At 45.2% G+C, this 22299-nt stretch overlaps 1 protein-coding gene across 1 annotated transcript in view; it reads right to left on the bottom strand.

Annotated features, from left to right (window-relative positions):
* TMEM67 (transmembrane protein 67) overlaps positions 1 to 22299 on the bottom strand; it is a 4866727-nt gene that overhangs the window by 692567 nt on the left and 4151861 nt on the right. The gene's annotated exons all lie outside the window — the stretch shown is intronic.

Genomic DNA, 22299 nt, shown 5'->3' with positions numbered 1-22299 from the left:
CGAGTTTGCAATAGATGTAAGGGTATTGAGATGTGCTGTAACTTTCTCCGAGACAGCAGCATCTGTAGTACCCTGGAGGGTATCTCCCAACTCTTTGATTAGATCCCTCTGTAACCGTGTGAAGTGGGTCAAATAGTTCAGGGATCGCATAGAAAAAGCCGCTGAACTAAAAATGCGCTTCCCATACCTGTCCATAGTCCTAGAATCTCTGTTAGGCGGATGGACAGATGAGGAAGATTCAGACATCTCCTTTTCGTGGCCGCTGCCACCACCATAGCCCACTGGCACTCCCTTTGTCAGATGAGCCTTATCTTGGGGGCAGTAATATATTTATTAGGCTTTCTAGGGACTGGCTCCACTGTCAGGTGTCTCCCACGCCCTTCGAGCAATCAATTCCATCAACTCATCGAAGGGCGGAGTGACCCAGGAGGAGGAAGGGCGAGCACCAAATGCCTTCAGCAAGACTGACTCATCCTCAGAAGGGGGAAGGGTTTGCCAATCACCTCTCTGCTTTAGGATCTCCAGGATGTCAGAAAAGGAGACATCCTCTGAGGGTGATTTTGGGGACTCTTCTGACTCATCCAAGTCAGTGTCCGATGTCAAGGATTCTTGTGGAGAATCCAAGTGTCTCCTCTTACACAATCTTTTCCTCGGAACTTCCTCGGGGGGGCATCCGATGAAGCCTCCGAGGAAGAGGGAGCACCCTCTAGGGGTGGCTGAGACACTGGTGCTCGATGCTTAGATGTAGCCGTGGGTGCAGAGGAGGATAACGGACCTTTATGGGAAGGAGAAGCTGTTTCTGCTGAAGTGGTTGTCTGAGTAGACAACACCTTCCTCATGAGGTCGAAGGCCCCCGGGTCCCGAGTCAAGGTATCCCCCGGTTCCGAAGAAATCGGAGGAATCCCCGAGACAGGCACCGAAGGTATCAACCCCGAGGATGGAGCCGAGTCGATCCGAGCCGAGGCTCCGAGAGGGAGTGTCGGAACCGAAACATCGGTCTGACTCTCAGTCCCGGATCCAAGGATGGATCTTCGGCTCCGAGACTCCGGTACTGGGTCCGACGGAGTCGAGGTGAATGGTGCCGACCGAGAAAAAGACGGTTCCGGCACCGAGGGCTCCACAATCACCAGATCAGCCTCTCCCGGCTCCGAAGACTGGATAGGCCTCGGAGGAGGAACAGGTGGAGATAAGGGAAGGCCTTCGAGTCTCGACACCAACTGGGAGGAGACAGAGATGAGTTTGGATAAGGCCGTATTCTCCATCAGTTTCTGCACCACGCGGTCTACATCGGTGTCGGAGAGGGGCCTGGAAGAACGCGTCGAAGGAATCGAAGATGGCGCCGACCTCAAAAGTGCAGGAGGAGGAAGCTCCGTCACCGGTTCCAAGACTCGAGGCTCGGTAACTGACAACAGTTCAACACTCGGCCCCGAAATCTGTGGAACCAGTGATCGAACTTTGAATGAAGAGCTCAGAGCCGATGACCTGGGCTCCGACGTCTTCGATTCCTTCGAGGATTTAGAGGTCTGGTCTGATGCATCCAGAGCCTCTTGGAATGCAGGCTTCAAAAGGCCCCTATCCATAAGTTTCCTGTGCCTATCTGTCATGACCCCTCCACTGAAAGAATGGCAGATGGAGCAGTCTTCCTGCAGATGGAGAGGGCCAAGACAGTAGACGCAGGAACTATGATTGTCTGTGACAGACATTTTCTGTCCACATTGGCACCGTTTGAAGCCTGATTTAGCTTTTTCAGACATGTTACAAAGTCAAATCCAGTAAACAGTGAAATAGCCAGTACAATTGTCCAATCCAGTAAAACTTGTCAAATCCAGTAAAACTTGTCAAATCCTGTACAGTAGGTCAAATCCAGTAAAAATTAAAGGGTGGGGTAGGCCCCGAGGGAATAACTCTAATAAAGTATATAAAAACTATATACGGAACCGAGAAACCCTCGATACACTACTCACACACACAGACAGTCAACTTTAAGAGAATGTTTTATCCAAAATATAAGAAAAATATAAGAAATAATTAATCTTAGCTTTGAGGTGGTCCGAGCTCATCAAAAATGATGCGAACATTGCAGCGGCAAACTAGATCTGAGGTAAAGGCAGAGGGGGATTGTGGGAGTTAGGTTGGTCTCGAGCTTCTTCTCGATGCAGAGCTTTGCCAAGCGGCCGACACGGAGCCGAGGATCGGCTCCAAACCCAGGTGTAAGAACAAACGGCGAGATTGAACACACTCACATCATGCAGCTGATGCCATTTTCTTTAGTTTTTCTTGCCCCAGATGTCAGGTGCCCCCAAAAAGGTAGTTAAAAAAAAAAAAAAAAAAATATATATATATATATATATATATATATATACACACACATATACACATGCATCAATATAAACTTTACCTTCATCTACAAGCAAATACACCACATATGTTGTAGAAGATAGAGAAGGAAAGATAAACTCCAGAATGAAAGGGGGATGGCGGGAGGGTAACCTGGACTGCAACAGTGAATACACTCGAACATCTACATCTATGGTAAGTGTACATAATTGTACTATGTTCTTCATGCTTCACTGTTGCAGTCATTACATTTGGGTAGAATCCCAAAGCTATGGTAGGGAGGCTGGAGCTAAATAGCATTAGGTGTGGCTATAAGGCCTTGCAGAACTGCAGTGGCAAAGCCTGCCCTGGACTTAGAGTAAGAGGCAAATGATAATGCTTTGTAAAGGTGTGAACAGAACTCCAAGTAGCAGCCTCTAGAATGTCTTTGGTTGGTACTCCTCTGAGAAAGACTGCTGAAGTAGCTGCAGCTCTGGTGGAATGAGACCTAATGCCCTTGGGCACAGGTTTACCATGGTGTAAGTAGCAGAAACGGATGCAGTGGCTTATCCACTTTGAAACTGTCTGCTTTGAAATAGCCTTGCCTTCTGATCCTGCAGCATATGTCACTAGTAATTGCTCAGTTTTTCTTAAAGCTTTAGTCCTGCTCAAGTAGAATCTTAGCTGTCTGTGTACGTCCAAAGAATGCAGAATTCTCTCCCCCTTGTTCTGCAGATTTGGATAAAAGGTTGGCAGATGAATTGTTTGGTTAAGAGCCATACTGGAAACCACCTTAGGCATAAATGTAGGATTTGTCCTCAGACACACCCTGTCTGGGTAAAATATGAGAAAAGGCTCTACAGCCATGAGGGCCTGTAGCTCTGAAACTCTTCTTGCTGAAGTAATTACTAGTAGCAGAGCTGTTTTCCATGATAAGAACTTTATATCAGCAGTAGAACTTTATATCAGCGGTAGCAGCTGGTTCAAACGGAGGCAGGGTGAGTTTTTCCAATACATAATTGAGGTCCCATGCAGGTAATGGTGATCTTCTAGGAGGCCTTAAATTTTTGGCTCCTCTAAGATGCTGCTTTAGTAAAGGATGAGAAAAGATTGGTGGCTCTGTATTGCAATGAGCCAAAATGGCAGAGGTATGGATTTTAATTGATGAGAAAGATGTGCCTTTTTCAAGCATCTCAGTTAAGTATTGTAATATCTGAGGAATATTTGGTTCTGCTGTATCAGTTCCTTGTGCTTGATTCCAAGCACAGAATCTCTTCCATTTATCAGCAAAAGATTTTCTAGTACTAGGCCTTCTGGCTTCCAAAATGGCAGCCATCACAGCTTTACTGAGAGTTGTTTGTATAACTACATGATCAGCCATGCCGCCAGGTTCAGCGTCTGGAGTGGATTGTGCAGGATCTGATTGTTTTGCTGGGACAGTAGTTGAGGTCTTTGAGGTAAGGTCCAAGCTGGGTATTGAGACAAGTTCCTTAAGACTGGGTACCAGTACTGGCAAGGCCAGTCCGGGGCAATTAATATCTTTGGTTTCTCTTGTCTTTTAGGAGGACCTTGGGAAGAGGCGGGAGAGGAGGAAAGGCGTAAACTGATTGGTTTTTCCAACTGAAGGATACAGAGTCCACTTTCCATGCTTGTCTGTGATAAGTCCTTGTGCAGAATCTTTTCATTGATAATTTTGAGGAGGGGCAAATAGATCTATGTCTGGGCTCCCCCATTTCTCTGTTTTCACGCTGAAGACTTGTGGATTTAGTTTCCACTCGTGAGGGTCCATAACATTTCTGCTTAAATCGTCTGCCAGAGTATTTTGCTTTCCTGGCAGGAATTGTGCTTGAAGATGTATCTGGTAGGTCAAAGCTATGTCCCACAGTGCCATGGCTAATCTGCAAAGGGGGTATGAGTGTGTGCCCCCTTGCTTATGTACCACATGACTGTGGTGTTGTCCATCTTTATCAGTAGTTCTCCTGGATGAAGTAAGTCCTTGAAGGCCGTTAGGGCATTTTGAACAGCTAGCATCTCTTTCTGGTTGATATGTAGATGCATTTGTTTTGGGGTCCATATGCCCTGAATGCATCTCCCTGCCATGTGGGCCCCCCAGGCATAATCTGATGCGTCCGTTGTTAATGTTTGGCTGGCAGGTGGTAGAGTGAAGGCTTGTCCCATGTTTTGGTGACATGCCTTTGCCCACCATAGAAATTTCTGTTGTAGGCAGGGTATGAGAGGAATCACTGTTTCCAGACTGTGAGAATGTTGACTCCATAAACTTTTTAGGTACCATTGAAGTTTCCTCATATGCAGTCTTGCATATGGAATCAGTAGGATGCAGGATGCCATGAAGCCCAAAGCCTGCAGAATTTGTCTTGCAATAACTGGGTTTTTGTTGCCATCAGTTTGAAGTAAGTAGTCAGTTGCCTTTGCTTATCTGGCGTGAGGTAAGCCATCTGGGCAGTTGTATTCAAGCTTGCATCCAGGAATGTTATCTTTTAAGAGGGTACCAGTTGTGATTCTTTTCATTTATCGTGTACCCTGGGCATGTTAGAAGCCTATTCACAAACGCCAGGTGTTGAAGAAGAATGTCCTTGGTCTCTGCTTGAATGAGACAATCGTCCAAGTAAAGGTATATTTGTATACTTTTTTGTCTGCAAAATGCAATTACTGGTGCCAGGCACTTTGTAAAGACCCTGGGCGCAGTAGATAAGCCAAAGGGTAGTGCAGAGAATTGGTAATGCATTAAGCCAGCCTTGAATCTGAGGTATCTTCTGCATGATTGTCTTATTGGGAAATGCAGGTATGCCTCTTTTAGGTCTAATGTCACCAGCCAAGCATTCTTGCCCAGCATGGGCAGAAGCTGCTGCAAAGTTAACATTTTGAATTTTGGAATGTCTGCAAAATGCAATTACTGGTGCCAAGCACTTTGTAAAGACCCTGGGCGCAGTAGATAAGCCAAAGGACAGTGCAGAGAAATGGTAATGCATTAAGCCAGCCTTGAATCTGAGGTATCTTCTGCACGATTGTCTTATTGGGAAATGCAGGTATGCCTCTTTTAGGTCTAATGTCACCAGCCAAGCATTCTTGCCCAGCATGGGCAGAAGCTGCTGCAAAGTTAACATTTTGAATTTTGGAATGTCCAGGTATGTGTTCAAAATTGATAAATCCAGTGTTGGCCGCCTGGCCTTGTCCTTTCTGGGTACCAAGAACAGTTGAGAAAAAACCTTGTCCTTTTTCCTGTTCTGGTACTGGTTGAATGGCCCCCACATCCATGAGGGATGTAACCTGTTTCTGTGCCTCTGCCCATTGATTTTTGGGCAGATCTGGCCAACCATTTGCCATTGGCAGTGTGTGGAAATGGAATCTGTATCCCTGTGATACTATGTTTAGTACCCACTTGTCCTTGGGTTATCAACTGCCAATTTTGAGCAAAAAGTGCTTATTTCCCCCCTAAGGGTGCTGCCAAAAGATAAGTGCTTGGTGTAGGCAGAGGGAAGATATTCGGACTGTTTTCTGTAGGTTTGCGCTTTATCTCCTCCTGATTTGGAGGTAGATGCACCCCCCATTGCTTTGACCTGTATGAATCTTGCACCTGGTATCTGGAACCCTTTGGGCATCTGGATTTGCCCCTTTGTGCTGTGTTTGATACATGACAGGACCAATTTTTTGTAGGCCAGTGTCTACTGAATCTTGGTGGCTGCACTTGTAAGAAGTCTTTAACAGTTTGCATAGACTTCGCTTTGTCTTTCATTTTCTTTAAGACCTCTTCTGCCTTAATACCAGAGTATCATGCTGAAAAGGTGCACCTAACAATTTAGCTTTAACATGATCAGGCAAATTTTGTTCCTTTAGCCAGGCATGCCTCCTAATCACAGATCCAGTAACTGTGGCCCTGCAGGAGGCCTCTAAGGAGTCAAAACCACATTGGAAAGTATGATTTCCAACCTGTTCAGCTGCATGCAATAATTCCTGCAATTTTTTATTTTCTGCACATTCAGAAATCAACATTATTTTCTATTTCAGCAATCCCATAACATGTTGATACTTAAGCATAAAAAATTGACAGTTTAATGCTCTAATTGCCAAGGTTGCATATGTATAAACCTTTTTTCCCCATCTGTCCAGTACCCTTGAATCTCTGTCAAGGGGGGGTAAGATTTTTTTTGCTGTTGAGGCCTTAACACCCTTTGGACCCTGTGAAATAGTTTCAGGATCAGCAGCAGGGTTTCTAAATAAAACTTTATGAGTCAGGGACCCTGTAATATCCATCAGACTTGCTGGGAGGCAGAGGTAAGGAGTCAGGGGTCCAGCTGGACTCTGAAAACACATCATCCACAATGTCTAAAACAGGGGGAATGGCAAAAGGCCTGTGCTGAGAGAAGGAGGAAATCCCTGAGCCTCTCTTTTGATTCCAAGAAGTCTTGATTTTCCCAGTGGAAATGCTCCCTCAAGGTATGCAAGGTTTCCCCAAATTAATAATCCTCAGGAGGAGAAGCAGATGGTATAGACTCCTCTGCATCAGAATCCTCATAGAGAGGTATAGATAATTCCTGATCAGAAGAGGAATCAGAACAAATAAAAACCTGATCTGAAGATTCATACAGTGTCTTGCCTAGGCCTCTTATCTGGAGGGGGATGGGTACCCCTGATTAAGGTAATAAGGTCTTCAGCCATATTGATAATCTGTTTTTTAGGCATAGAGGCCTGTGCACGTGGCTCATGCATCTGTTTTTTTAGTTTTAGAAGTTGCTTTTGTCCTTGGCTTTGCAGCTGTCGTCCGTTTGCTATACAAATGTTGAGGTCTGAATACACCCTCAAAAGCCGGTGCCTACTCAGCGGCTCTGGACCCATCCAAAGGAGATACATCCGTTGGTCCAATACCTTGAGTGTCTTGTGGCATGTCGGACTCCACATGGGTGTCGGTAGAGGCCTGCTACTCAAAGGTAGCAGGTATCGGGCTGCAAAAGCGCCTCACTGTGTACCGGCGAACCGGTGACTGGCTTAGGAGAAGCTTTGTTGTCGGTTTTGGATCGCAACTGCCTTTCTCTGTCCTTTTCTTTGCCTTTTTTATGTACTGTGGTAGTCGGATTGCTATCTGACATTTCTGGGTAGTTAAATCTGTGCCCAAAATACTTTGATGCAAAAATATACAGACGCTTAATGGTTGGTTAACTCTAGCACAAAGCCGACAGCCAGGCACATTGTGATCAGGGTCTAGGCAAGGAATACAGTATTAAATGGAAGTCCTTATGAGGTATTTGCTTCCTACAAGTAATACAATTATTAACTTTTTCTGAGATCGGTATGGAGCAAGAAAAAAGGGTCCCCAACAGGGTACTTAGCTTTAGTGAAGACTTCAGTTCTGAAACTCAAACTGGAATATCTCAGTAGTCGACCGACCAGCACTTGCGAAATGCTTCTGCTTCGGGCACCGCACATCAAGAAAGACTAAAGAAAATAGCATCGTCTGCATGTTTTATACCCCTGATGACCTGATGCCATGGAAGAGGAGACAGCAACCGACGCAGGACCCAAGACTTTGGAATTCAGGCCGACTGATGGCAACCTATCAGCAGATTTCCCAAATGTAATGACTGCAACAGTGAAACACTAAGAACATCTGGCTGAAAGAAAAAGGAAAGCAAACCATCAAATGGAACCTGGTCTGTCCCAAAAAGGAAACTACTGAGAAATTGGGGTCTGTGTAGATTTAGCAGGAGATACATGCCTAGAATTATTTTTATCCTTGGGTGGAGGGTGAGACTGTCTGCAAACAAAAGCAGATTTGTAAGAGTAATTCTTCCGAAACTTGGAAATAGGGGAAAGTACAGTTGTGTAAAATTACCATAACCATACAAGTCCTTGTCTTCACTGTTGCAGTATTCTTAATTATATGGGATTCCCCACTGCAGAAGCTCGACATCCAGCCAGTTTTCCAAAGACTACTAAATTTAAAAGGTATGCCGAACATCACCATAGGCACCCTGAGTAACATACGGCATAAAGGTGACATTCAGGCTTACCAGAAACAGAACTGATAACCCCAGGAGGAACACCCGTCCAAGGAACCCAAGAGGTAACATATACATCCAGGAAGGTAAGGAACTAGGGGGATGGAGGGAGGGAGCGAATACTGCAGCAGAGAAGGCAAGGACATTTACAGTTATGGTAAGATTTTACACAACTGTATTATGTCCTTACATTCACTGCTGCAGTACTCTTAACTACATGGAAGAGTGCCAAAGCTCAAAATGAAACTAGGGAGGAAGAAGGGGCAGACGAATCCCCTAAAACATGAAAAACTCAACTAGTAAAAAGTACAGTTTTGTACCTACCATAAATGTAGATGTCCGATAGGTATGCATCTGCAGTCATCACATATGGGTTGTCCTGCCTCAGGCAGTCTTTTGGTCGGCCGGATTCCAAAGTCTGGGTCCGGCATCGGCTGATGTCACCCTTTCCCCGACGTCAGAGCGCCTGGGGTAAAAAAGCATCAGCCAACGCCATCTTCCTCAGTGTTTCTTGCCCCAGATGCCAGGTGCCCTCAAAGGAAGGCTAAATTTGGAGAAATGCAATAAATTCCAAACATGCACAGAAATATATATGTATATATATCTATATATAAAACAAATACACCATAATAGATAACCCCAGCTAGCTATGAGAGGGAAAAGTACCCAATAAATACCAAAGAGGGGAAGGAGGGAGGGTAAACCTGACTGCAGATGCATACCTATCGGACATCTACATTTATGGTAGGTACAAAACTGTACTATGTCTTTCAAGGATGCATCTGCAGTCATCACATATGGGTAGAATACCATAGTCAATCTGGGGGTGGAAGATCTATGTAAAGGATTGTGTAGCTAAAATGCCCTGCAGGACTGCCGTAGCAAAGCCTGCTCTGGATCTGGAATATAAAGGTAAATTGTAATGCTTGGAAAATGTATGCACGGAGCTCCATGTAGCAGCTTCTAAAATGTCCTTGGTAGCCACCCCTCTTAAGAAGGCTGTGGAGGTGGCTGTGGCTCTGGTGGAATGAGGTCTAATGTTAGCTGGCACAGTTTCTCCATGAAAGGAATAACAAAAACGAATGCAATTCCCTATCCATTTTGAAATTTTCTGTTTGGAAATTGCTTTTCCTTGTACACCAGCAGCATATGCTACCAACAGCTGGTCAGTTTTTCTGTAGCTTTTAGTTCTGTCCAAGTAGTAGTGCAACTGTCTGTGTATGTCCAGGGTGTGCAGAAGTTTCTCCCCTTTGTTTTGTGGATTTGGAAAGAAGGTAGGCAGGTGAATTGCTTGGTTTAATGAGACCCTGGATATCACCTTTGGCATAAATGAAGGATTGGTTCTCAATGAGACTCTGCCCTGATGAAAAATAAGAAATGGCTGTACTGCCATGAGGGCCTGTAACTCAGATACTCTTCTTGCTGAGGTTATGGCCAGAAGAAAGGTGGTCTTCCAAGACAGGAACTATAGTTCTGCAGATGCTGCTGGTTCAAAGGGAGGCAGAGTTAGTTTTTCCAACACGAAGTTAAGGTCCCAAGTAGGCACTGGAGGTTTCCTTGGAGGATTGAGGTTTTTAATTCCTCTTAGAAACTGTCTTAGGAGAGGATGAGAAAAGACAGGTGGATCAGTATTGTACTCTGCTGAAATTGCTGAAGCATGAATTTTAATGGAAGAGTAAGACAGGCCATTGTGGAGCATTTCTGCCAAGTATTCCAGGATATATGCCATGTTCATCACTGTCGCATCTAGGCCCTTTGTGGTGCTCCAAGTGTGAAATCTTTTCCATTTTGCTGAATATGCCTTTCTTGTGGAAGGCCGGCGAGAGTTTTGTAATTGTGCTGTGTCAGGAGAAGTGGCCATTGAGGAAGAGGCCATGGTTTCGTGCATGACATGCTCTTTAACAGTGGGTACCAGTGCTGTCTTGGCCAGTCCGGAGCTATCAGAATCACTTTTGGCTGCTCTGTCCTGATCTTCAGTAAGAACTTGGTCATTAATGGAAGAGGTGGAAATGCATACACTGTTAGAGTTCTCCTGCTGAAAGATAGGGTGTCCACTTTCCATGCTTGTGGGTGGTATGTCCTTGAGCAGAATTTCTTCAGCTGATGATTGTGGGGGGAGGCAAAAAGATCTATGTCTGGCCTTCCCCATGATTGTGTTATCTGTAGGAAAATGTCTGGGCGCAGCATCCATTCGTGTGCATTCATGATATTTCTGCTTAAGCTGTCCGCCAGTATATTGTCTTTTCCTGGCACAAACTGGGATTGCAGCTCTATATTGAGTTTCAAGGAAAGTTCCCATAGATTCATTGCCAGTCTGCAAAGAGGGTAGGAATGGGTGCCTCTTTGCTTATGTACCACATAACTGTGGTGTTGTCTGTCCTTATTAGCAGGTGGCCTTGATGCAGAAAGAGTTTGAAGGCCTCGATTGCATGTATCACTGCCAGCATTTCCTTTTGGTTTATGTGCATGCATAGCTCCTTTTGTGACCATAGTCCTTGAATACATCTGCCCTCCATGTGTGCTCCCCAACCATGGTCTGAAGCATCCGTTGTAATGGTTTTGCTGGCTACTGGCTTGCTGAAGGGCAGACCCCTGTTTGACTGGCTTGCTTGAGCCCACCACAGAAATTCTTTTTGGAGGCATGGAATGAGTGGGATCAAAGTTTCTAAGCTGTGACTATGCTGAGTCCATAAACTCCTTAGGTACCATTGTAGTTTCCTCATATGCAGCCTTGCTTGTGGAATCAGAAGAATGCAAGATGCCATGTAACCCAGGGCCTGCAGGATTTTCCTTGCAGTCAGCTGAGTGTGTCTTGTCAGATTCTTGAAGTAATCCGGTAGTTGTCTTTGTTTTTCTTCTGTGAGAAAAAACATTTGGGTGGTTGTGTCTAGATCCGCACCCAGAAAAGTTATTCTTTGGGATGGGACAAATCTTGATTTGTGAATGTTGACTGTATATCCCAAGGCCTGCAGTAGGTGGATGGCATAATTCAAGTCCTTTACCAAAGTTTGTTGGCTGTCCGCTTGTATAAGGCAGTCGTCCAGATATGGGTATATTTGAATCCCCTGAAGTCTGCAGTGTGCAATTACTGATGCCAGGCATTTTGTGAATTCTCTGGGCGCAGTAGATAAGCCGAAGGGCAATGCTGAGAATTGATAATGCTTTGAACCTGCAAGAAATCTGAGGTGTCTTCTGCAACTTTGTCTGATAGGGACATGCAGGTATGCCTCCTTGAGGTCTAGAGTCACCGCCCAAGACCCCTTGCCCAGCATGGGAAGGAGTTGCTGTAGAGTCAGCATTTTGAATTTTGGCACAATGAGATAAGTATTCAGTGCAGACAAGTCGAGAATAGGCCTCCATTGATTTTCTTTTCTTGGAACAAGGAATAGTCTGGAATAAAACCCTTGGCCTTGTTCTGAAAGAGGAACCTTTTCTATAGCTTTCATTTGCATTAAGTTGGAGATTTGTTTTAAAGCCTCTGCCCTTTGATTTGGTGGCAGGTCTGGCATGCCTTTTCTTTTTGGCAATGTGTGAAAATGGAACCTGTATCCTCTTGTCTATTGTTTGCAGTGTCCATTTGTCTCTTGTAATACTGTGCCAATTTTCTGAGAATAAAGAAAGCTTTCCACCCAAAGGTGCTTCTAATTGAGCCCTGGTTGTCGGAGTCAAAGCAAAGTCATTGAGTCTGTCCTTGTGCAGGAGTTGTAGGTCCTGCACTACCTCTCTGGTTGGGAGGCTGCCATTGACGTCCTCTGTAGGAGCCTCTAGCTTGCCCTCTACCTCTGGCATGCCTGTTCTTGCCTCTCTGAAATCTTTCTGTGTCCGGAAAGGACCAATTCTTGGTAGGCCAATTTCTGCTGAATCCTGGTGGTTGGACTTGTAGAAAATCTTTGACTGTTTGTACAGATTTTGCCTTTTCCTCAAATTTCTTTAAGACCTCCTGAGCAGTGGAGCGAAATAACTTTTGCTTTTCCAGTGGAGCATCCAGAAGCTTAGCTTTAACATGGTCTGGCAGAGATTGTTCCTTCAGCCAAGCATGCCTATGTATGACTGCACCTGTCATGGCTGACCTACATGAAGCTTCCAATGCATCATAACCACACAGTAAGAAATGGTTGCTAACCTGCTGGGAGTTATGCACCAGATCTTGAAGTGATTTGCGATCTAGGGGTTCAGGTGAAGACAATTTCTTATGCAATTCATCTAACAAATACTCTTGGTACTGTATCATATGAAATTGACAATTTAATGCCCTCATAGAAAGAGTAGCAGAAGTATACACTTTTTTACCCCATCTCTCTAAAGCCCTGGACTCCCTTTCAGAGGGGAGTGGATTTTTAGTAGTGGCAGCTGCAACCCCTTTAGGGCCCTGGGAAATAGTTTCTGGATCAGCAGAGTGGGCCTTGTAAAGAAAAAGATGCGAGTCCGGGACCCTGTAGTACCTATCGGGTTTGACAGGGGCCGGAGGAAGAATGTCAGGGGTTATGCTAGACTCAGAGTACACATCATCAATGACATTCAAACCAAGAGGAATAGCCAAAGGTCTATGCTGAGGTAAATGCAGAAAAGTTCTTAATCTTTTCCTGGAATCAGAGAATTCCTGGCCCTGCCATTTGAAATGCTCTCTCATAGTGTGAAGGGTCTCCCCGAAGGATAGTTCTTCGGGAGGGGAGGCCGAGGGGATGGATTCCTCTGCATCAGAATCCTCGTAGGCCGAAAAAGGCTCCTCCTGGTAGTCCGAGAGAGCAGAGCCATCAGAGGCCTCCTCTGAGGAGTGGGGATCAGAGGGCTCAACCCTGGGCCTTTTGTCTAGAGGAGGTTGAGAGCCCCTGTCCGGATGGGGTTGAGAGCCCCTAATTAAGGAAATAAGGTCCTCTGCTAAAGTTAGAATCTGTGAACTTGTAGAGGGTCCCTGAGGAATAACCCTGGGAGGCATAGCTTTAGTATGTTTAGCAGCTTTAGCCCTGGGAATGCCTTTATGGACATGGATGCAGGAGGCCTAGCTGCACCACGTGCTGTTGTAGTTTTGTCTAGAGGAATGGTGTCGGAAGTTTCCAAGATACCAGTTTCTGAAGGAAATTCAAAAACCGACTCAGCAGGGGCCTCCGGGGCCGAGGTTGTCGGTTGAGCAGTTTCAGGGGTCGGAAGTACCAAGGACTCGGTTGGAGCCGAGACACTCGCGGTAGGCCTGGCCGTGGTTTCAGCCGAAACCGCGGGCCGCGTGTGTCGGTCCTTGTCCTTCCGTTTCTTTGTTAAATGTGAAGTCGGAGTCTCCGACGGCATATTGTATGAAAAACTAGCCCGAAAAAATTCATCTGCAAACTCCGCCCAACGTCTAAGAGTGTGTGGGTTGAAGGAAGCACAGGCTGAACAGGCCGAGACGTCGTGGTCTGGGTCTAGGCAGGGGAGGCAGAAAGAGTGGAAATCCTTATGAGGTATTTGTTTCCCACAAGTAAAGCAATTATTAACTTTATCTGACATCGGCTGAGGCAAGAAAGAGTCCCCAACGGGGTACTTAGCTTTTGAAGTCTTCGGTAGCTGAATTACAGGAGCTGGCCGACCGGCACTTGCGAACTGCTTCTGCTTCAGGCACCACGCGGCAAGAAAGACTGAGGAAGATGGCGTCGGCTGACGCTTTTATACCCCAGGCGCTCTGACGTCGGGGAAAGGGCGACATCAGCCGACGCCGGACCCAGACTTTGGAATCCGGCCGACCGAAGGGCTGCCTGAGGCAGGACAACCCATATGTGATGACTGCAGATACATCCTTGAAGGACATCCAGCCACAGCTGCAGAGCTACCATCCAATTTGTAGGGCTTGGTAAAGGTATGCACAGAGGTCCAGGTACCTGCTTCACGAATATAATCAACATCAAATCCTTTTGAAAACAGTGCTAAAAGAAGCCACAGCTCCAGTGGAATGAGCCTCAATTGAAAAAGGAAGGCTCTTGCCATGGAAAGTTTAATGAAAGGAAATAACTGTAGAAATCTAAAACTAAATAGTCTGCTTGGAAACAACAAGCCCCAAAGATCTATGATGAAAAGAAACAAACTGATCAGGTTTACTGATAGTCTTGGTCATATCCAAATGAACTCCAAGTTGCCTATGCATGTCTAAAATATGCAGCACCCTCTCACTGTCAGCTTGCAGAGGGGAAAACATAGGCAGATTAATAGACTGATTAAGAGATGGCTCATTAACTACCTTTAGCATAAAAGAAGGGTTAGTGTGAAAGGACACACTGTCCTCATGAGAGATCAAAAAAGGACAAGCAATAAGGGCCTGCAATTCAGACACCCGTCTGGCAGAAGTAAGCACTAACAAAAGAAAAGTCTTCCAGGAACAAGTTCCAAGGAAGCCAAAGGAGCAGGCAAGGGAGCCTGACTCTACTTCTCTAAAACAAAATGAAGATCCCAGGAAGGAGCAACAGGCTTTCTGGGAGGTCTAATATTAACAATGCCTTTAAGAAATTATTTTACCTCAAATCAAGCACCTAAATGAGGAAACAAAAGGCAGGTAAGCAGACAGAGCTGATAGGTGGGCCTTAATAGAAAAATAGGCCAAACCAACATTCAGCAGCTCACACAAAAGGGAGAACCAGAGGAGCATCCCAATAAGTGGGTCCAGGTTAAGAGACACCAAAAAGAAAACCTCTTCCATTTGGATAAGTAGGATTTCCTAATCATAAGTTTCCTGGCCTCCTGCAAGACCTACAGCAAGTCCTTAGAAAAAAGGTGTCAATGAGGAATCAAAATCCTGTCACTCACAGTGTCAGTTGAAGCGTGAACAGGTGGGGATGGAGAAGAGATCCCTTGTCATGTGCGATTAGATCCACCCTGTGATGTAACTTGTGATAATTGCTCCTGGCTAGATGCAGAAGAGGGAAAGTACAGTTGTGTACACTTACCATAAATGTAGATGTTAGAGTGTATTCACTGTTGCAGTCATTACATTAGGGTTATCTGCTTGCAGGTAGCCCTCAGTCGGCCTGATTATCAAAGTCTTGGGTCCTGCGTAGGTTTCTGTCTCATCTTCCATGACATCAGGTAGTCGGGGGTATAAAGCATGCAGCAGATGCCATTTTACCAGTTTTTCTTGCCCCAGATGTCAGGTGTCCCCATAATGGGAAGCAATTATATTCAAGGTTACACCTCCAACAAAAAGCAAATATATCAGTAAGCTTTAAGCATAGTAAACAAGAATGGAGGTATAGACAATAGAAGTCAGGGGGCTGGAGGGAGGGTAACCAGGACTGCATCAGGAGGCTGGAGGGAGGGTAACCAGGACTGCAACAGTGAATACAAACATCTACATTTATGGTAAGTGTACACAACTGTACCATGTTCTTTGTGTTTCACTGTTGCAGTCATTACATTTGGGTAGATTCCCAAAGCTAAGGGAGGAGGTAATTAGATAGCATTAGGACCAGCTATAAGGTCCTGCAAGACTGCAGTGGCAAAACCAGCTATGGATTTAGAAGAAATTGGCAAGTGGTAATGCTTGGTGAAGGTATGTACAGAACTCCAGGTAGCAGCTTCTAGGATGTCCCTGGTAGGGACATCTAAGAAAGGCTGTAGTGGTAGATGCAGCCCTGGTTGAATGTGGTCTTATCCCCTTGTCGGGTAGGTTTTCCATGGTGCTTATAGCAGAAATTAATGCAATGGCCTATTCACTTAGAAATGTTTTGCTTTGAAATGGCCTTCCCCTCTGCCCCTGCAGCAAATGCAAACAGATTTCCTGAGAGACTTAGTCCTATCCAAGTAAAACCTAAGTTGTCTGTGCATGTCCAAGGAGTGCAGTATTTGTTCCCCTTTGTTCTGCGGATTAGAAAAGAAGGTTGGCAAACGAATAAACTGATTTAAGGACCACACTGGATACCACTGTGGGCATAAAGGAGAGATTGGTCCTGAGGGACACCCTGTCCGCATGAAAGATGATGAAAGGCTCCACTGCCATGAGGGCCTGTAATTCAGACACCCTTCTTGCTGAAGTGATTGCTAGAAGGAAGGCTGTTTTCCAAGAAAGAAATTTCAACTCTGCATTTGCAGCTGGCTCAAAGGGAGGTAGAGTGAGTTTTTCCAATACAAAGTTAAGGTCCCAAGCTGGAGTAGGGGCTCTCCTGGGTGGTCTTAAGTTTTTGGCCCCTCTAAAGAATTGCTTCAGCAGTTGACAGAAGAAGGGCGGCTCTGTATTATAATGAGATGAAATGGCCAAGGCATGAATTCTGATGGAAGAAAAGGAAAGGCCCTTGTGAAACATCTCAGTTAAGTATTGAAGAATGTGCGGTAAATTGGACACAGTTGTGTCTGGTTCCAGGAACAGAATCTTTTCCATTTTTCAGCACATGATTTTCTAGTACTAGGCCTCCTTGCCTCCAGAATGACATCCAGCACTGGCTTACTGAGGGATGGTAATGGAGAGATCATGAAATTAGCTAGGCAGCAAGGTTCAAGGTTTAAAGCTGTGGGTGCAGAATCTGGCCCGCCTGCTAGGACAGCAGGGCAGGGGTCTGAGGCAGGTGCCATAGTTCCAGAAGTGACACTGCACAAGAGGGGGTACCCAGAGTGTTGGTGTGGCCAGTCTGGTGCAATAAGAATTATCCTTGGTTTGTCCTGTTGGATCTTTAGTAGCACTTTGGAGAGGAGAGGCAGAGGGGGAAAAGGCATAAACTGATGTGAAGGACAGGGCATCCACTTTCCAAGCTTGCCTGTGGGGAGTCCTTGTGCAGAATTTGTCCAACTGGTAGTTCTGAGGGGAGGCAACAGGTCTATCTCTGGGCTCCCCCATTTGTTTCTCAAAATGTTGAATATCTTTGGATCCAGTTTCTACTCATGTGGGTCCATGAGATTTCTGCTTAGGTCATCTGCTAGTGTATTTAGCTTGCCTGGCAGGAATTAAGTTTGTAAGTGCACTTGGTAACTCAAGGCTGTGTTCCACACAGCCATGGCTAGTCTGCAGACAGGGTACGAGTGGGTTCCCCCCTGCTTGTTTATGTACCACATAACAGTGGTATTGTCCATCTTTACCAATAATTGTCTTGGAAGAATGTGATCCTTGATGGCTAACATTTCTTTTTGATTGATATGCAGGTGCATTTGACTCTGGTTCCATTTGCCCTGAATGCACTGCCCTGCCAAGTGAGCCCCCCATGCATAGTCTGATGCATCTGTTAGGGTTTGGGAGGCAGGGGGTAGAATAAATGGCAGTCCCTTGTTTTGGTGGCAGGCCTCTGCCCACCAAAGGAACTCTATCTTTAGACAAGGTATGATAGGACTCATTGATTCTAGGGTCCTGAGAATGTTGACACCATAGGCTTTTTAGATACCATTGTAGTTTCCTCATATGCAGTCTTGCATATGGAATTAGTAGAATGCAAGAGGCCATGAACCCCAGGGCTTACAGTATTTTCCTTGCAGATAGCTGGGTCTTTGTGGCCAGTTATTTGAAGTAGGCTGTCAAGTTAACTTGTTTCGCTGGCGTGAGGTATGCCATCTGGGAAGTTGTCTTCAAACTTGCTCCCAGGAATACAATTTGTTGGCAGGGTACTAGATGCGATTTCTTTTCGTTTATGGTGTACCCCAAAGAAGTTAGTAATTTCTTTACAAATGCCAGATGGTTTAATAGTATTTCCTGGCTTTCTGTTTGAATTAGACAATCATCCAGGTATGGGTACATTTCAATAATTCTTTGCCTGCAAAATGCAATGACTGGAGATAGGCACTTTGTGAATACCCTGGGCACAGTAGATAAGCCAAAGGGCAGTGCAGAGAACTGATAGTGTATGTAGCCTGCTCTGAAGCGTAGGTATCTACTGCAAGATTCCCTTTATTGGGATGTGCAGGTAGGCTTCCTTTAAATCCAGTGTTGCCAACCAGGCATTTTTGCCTACCATGGGAAGCAGCTGATGAAGAGTTAGCATTTTGAATTTTGGGATTAGCAAAAAAATGTTTAGAATAGACAGGTCCAGGAAAGGACACCAAGAATTATCTTTTCTGGGTACCAGGAAAAGTCTCGACTAGAAACCTTACCGCCATTCTTCTTCTGGGACAGGATAAATAGCCCTGATGTTTAGAAGAGAGAGAAAATACAATTGTGTACCTACCATAAATGTAGATGTTCAAGTGTATTCACTGTTGCAGTCATTACAATTGGGTTATCCTGCTGGCAGGCTACCCACAGTCGGCCTGAATTCCAAAGTCCTGGTCCGGAGTCGGTTGCTGTCACCTCCTCCCTGACGTCAGTGCGCCAGGGGTATAAAAGATGCAGCAGACGCCATTTTCTTCAATTTTTCTTGCCCCAGATGTCAGGTGCCCCCAAAAGGGTAGGCTAATTTATGTCAATAAATATGCATGCAGTAAAGTAAACTCTCCCTTCATCTACAAGCAAATACACCACATAGGTTGCATAGAATAGAGAAGTACAGATAAGTCCCAGCTAAGGAAAGGGGGATGGTGGGTGGGTAACCTGGACTACAACAGTGAATACACAAACATCTACATATATAGTAGGTACACAACTGTACTATGTTCGTGTGTTGCAGTCATTACAATTGGGTTGAATCCCAAAGCTAAGGTTGGGAGGCTGGGGCTAAATAGGATTAGGAGAGGCTATGAGGCCCTGCAGAACTGCAGTGGCAAAGCCTGCCCTGAATTTAGAGTTAGAGAGGTAAGTGATGATGCTTTGTAAAAGTGTGCACTGAACTCCAAGTTGCAGTCTCTAAGAGGTCTGGATGGTACTCCTCTGAGGAAGGCTGCTGAAGTGGCTGCTGCTCTGGTTGAATGTGGCCTAATGCCCTTAGGCACTGATTTGCCATGCTGTAAATAGCAAAAGCAAAAACAAATACAGTGGCCTATCCACTTGGAAATAGTTTGAGATGGCCTTTCCTTGTGAGCAGCATATGCCACTAGAAGTTGTTCAGTCTTTCTGAAAGCTTTGGTTCTGTCCAAGTAGAAGTGTAGCCATCTGTGAATGCCCAAAGAATGCAGAAGTCTCTCACCCTTATTCTGTGAGTTTGGATAAAAAGTAGGCAAATGAATTGTTTGGTTCTGGGCCACACTGGACACTACCTTAGGCATAAATGTTGAGTTTGTCCTCAGAGAAACCCTGTCAGGATGAAAAATGATGAAAGGTTCCACAGCCATGAGTGCCTGTAACTCTGAAACCTGTCTTGCAGAGGTTATTGCTAGGAGCAGAGCTGTTTTCCAGGATAAGAATTTTATATCAGCTGTAGAGGCTGGCTGAAAAGGAGGAAGTGTGAGTTTTTCCAAGACATAATTGAGATCCCATGCAGGTATTGGTGCTCTCCTTGGGGGGGTCTTATGTTTTTGGCCCCCCTGAGGTACTGTCTTAGTAATGGATGAGAAAAAATAGGTGGTTCTGTATTGTAATGAGCTGAAATGGCAGAGGCATGAATCTTAATTGATGAAAATGATAGGCCTTTGTCCAGCATCTCAGTTAAGTATTGCAAAATCTGAGTAATATTTGTACAATCGTGTCAATTCCTTGTGCCTGGTTCCAAGCACAGAATCTCTTCCATTTATTTGCATAAGATTTTCTGGTGCTAGGCCTCCTGGCCTCCAAAATAACATCCATCACCGTTTTAGAGAGAGAAGTGTTTTGAATGGTTGCATTATCCGCCATGCTACCAGGTTTAATGTCCTGAGCTGGCTGTGCAGGATCTGACTGTTTTGTTGGGTCAATAAATGAGGAATTAAGAGGCAATGTCCAGGCTGGGCACTGAGACAAGTTCTTTAGGATTGGGTACCAGTGCTGGTGTGGCCAGTCTGGGGAAATCAGTATCATTTTTGGCTTCTCTTGTCTGACCATTAGGAGCACCTTGGTGAGGAGTGGCAGTGGAGGAAAGGCATATACTGTTAAGTTTTTCCAGCTGAAAGATAGAGCATCCACTTTCCATGCTTGCTTGTGATAAGTCCTTGTGCAGAATCTCTGTAGTTGGCAGTTGTGATGGAAGGCAAATAGGTCTATGTCCGGGCATCCCCAGTTCCTTGTTATCATGCTGAAGACTTGTGGATCCAATTTCCACTTGTGGGAATCCATTAGGTTTATGCTTAGTTCGTCTACCAGAGTATTTATCTTTCCTGGCAGGAATTGTGCTTGCAGATGTACTTGGTAAGTCAATGCTGTGTACCACAAAGTCATGGCTAGTCTGCAGAGGGGGTAGGAATGTGTGCCTCCCTGCTTGTTTATGTACCACATGATTGTAGTATTGTCTGTCTTTATCAATAGTTGTCCTGGATGAAGTAGATCCTTGAAGGCTGTCAGGGCATTCTGAACAGCTAGCATCTCTTTTTGATTGATATGTAGATGCATTTGGCTTGCGGACCATGTGCCCTGAATACATCTTCCTGCCATATGGGCCCCCCAGGCATAATCTGATGCATCTGTTGTTAATGTCTGCCTGGCTGTGGGTAAAGTGAAAGGCTGTCCCTTGTTGTGGTGACAGGCCTTTGCCCAGCATCGAAACTCCTGTTGCAGGCAGGGAATGAGGGTAATTATTGTTTCCAGGCTGTGGCAGTGTTGAGTCCAAACACTTTTTAGATACCACTGTAGTTTCCTCATATGCAGTTTTGCATATGGAATTAGCAGAATGCAGGATGCCATGAAGCCCAATGCCTGCAGAATTTTTCTTGTAGATAACTGGGTCTTTGTTGCCAACATTTTGAAATAAGTAGTCAGTTGTCGTTTGTCTGGCGTGAGAGATAAGCCATCTGGGCAGTTGATTTAAGCTTGCACCCAGGAATATTATCTCTTGAGAAGGTACTAGCTTTGATTTCTTTTCGTTTACTGTGCACCCTAGACATGTTAGTAATCTTTTTACAAACGCCAGATGCCGTAGTAGAATGTCCTTGTCCTCTGCTCGAATAAGGCAGTCGTCCAAGTAAGGATATATTTGTATTCCTCTGTCTGCAAAATGCAATTACTGGTGCCAGGCATTTTGTGAATAACCTGGGCGCAGTAGATAAGCCAAAGGGCAGTGCAGAGAATTGGTAGTGCATTGAGCCAGCTATAAATCTGAGGTATCTTCTGCACGATTGTCTGATTGGGACATGCAGGTATGCCTCTTTTAGGTCTAAAGTCACAAGCCAAGTCTTCTTGCCCAGCATGGGCAGAAGCTGTTGCAGAGTCAACATTTTGAATTTTGGAATATCCAGAAATGTTTTGAGAATAGACAGGTCCAGTATTGGTCTCCAGGCTTTGTCCTTTCTGGGCACCAAGAACAGTCTTGAGTAAAATCCTAGTCCCTGCTCTTGCTGCAGTACTCGCTGAATGGCCCTCATGTCCATGAGGGATGAAACTTGTTTTTGTGCCTCTGTCAATTGATTGTGTGGCAGGTCTGGCATACTGTTTAACCTTGGCAGGGTGTGAAAATGGAACCTGTATTCTTGTGACACTATATTCAAGACCCATTTGTCCTGGATGATCATGTGCCAATTTTGTGAAAAAAGTGCTAGTTTTCCCTCTAAAGGAGCTTCCAGAAGATAAGTGCTTGGTGCTGGTAGGGGAAAGTCATTGAGACTGTTTTCTGTATGGCTGTGATTTATCTTCTCCACTTTCGGAGGTAGAAGCACCCCATTGTTTAGACCTGTATGAGCCTTGTGGTTGGGATCTGCCTCTGGGGCGTCTGTATCTGCCTTTTTGTGGCCTGTCTGACACTGGAAAGGACCAATTATTTGTAGGCCAGTTCCCACTAAATCTGGGAGGCTGTACCTGTAAGAAATCATTGACTGTTTGCATAGATTTAACTTTGTCCTCCATTTTCTTCAACACCTCTTCTGCTTTAGCACCAAACAAGGTATCGTGCTGTAATGGAGCATCTAATAATTTTGCTTTAACATGATCAGGCAGATTATGTTCCTTTAACCAAGCATGCCTCCTAATGACAGGACCCATAACAGCGGCCCTGCAGGAGGCCTCCAGAGAATCAAAACCACATTGCAAAGTATGCTT

The sequence above is a fragment of the Protopterus annectens genome, chromosome 3.part1 (genome assembly GCF_019279795.1).
Source record: "Protopterus annectens isolate FY-2018-M chromosome 3.part1, PAN1.0, whole genome shotgun sequence".
Classification (NCBI taxonomy): Eukaryota; Metazoa; Chordata; order Ceratodontiformes; family Protopteridae; genus Protopterus; species Protopterus annectens.
Note: the sequence above shows the minus strand (reverse complement) of the source record. Positions and strands in the feature narration are given on the sequence as shown.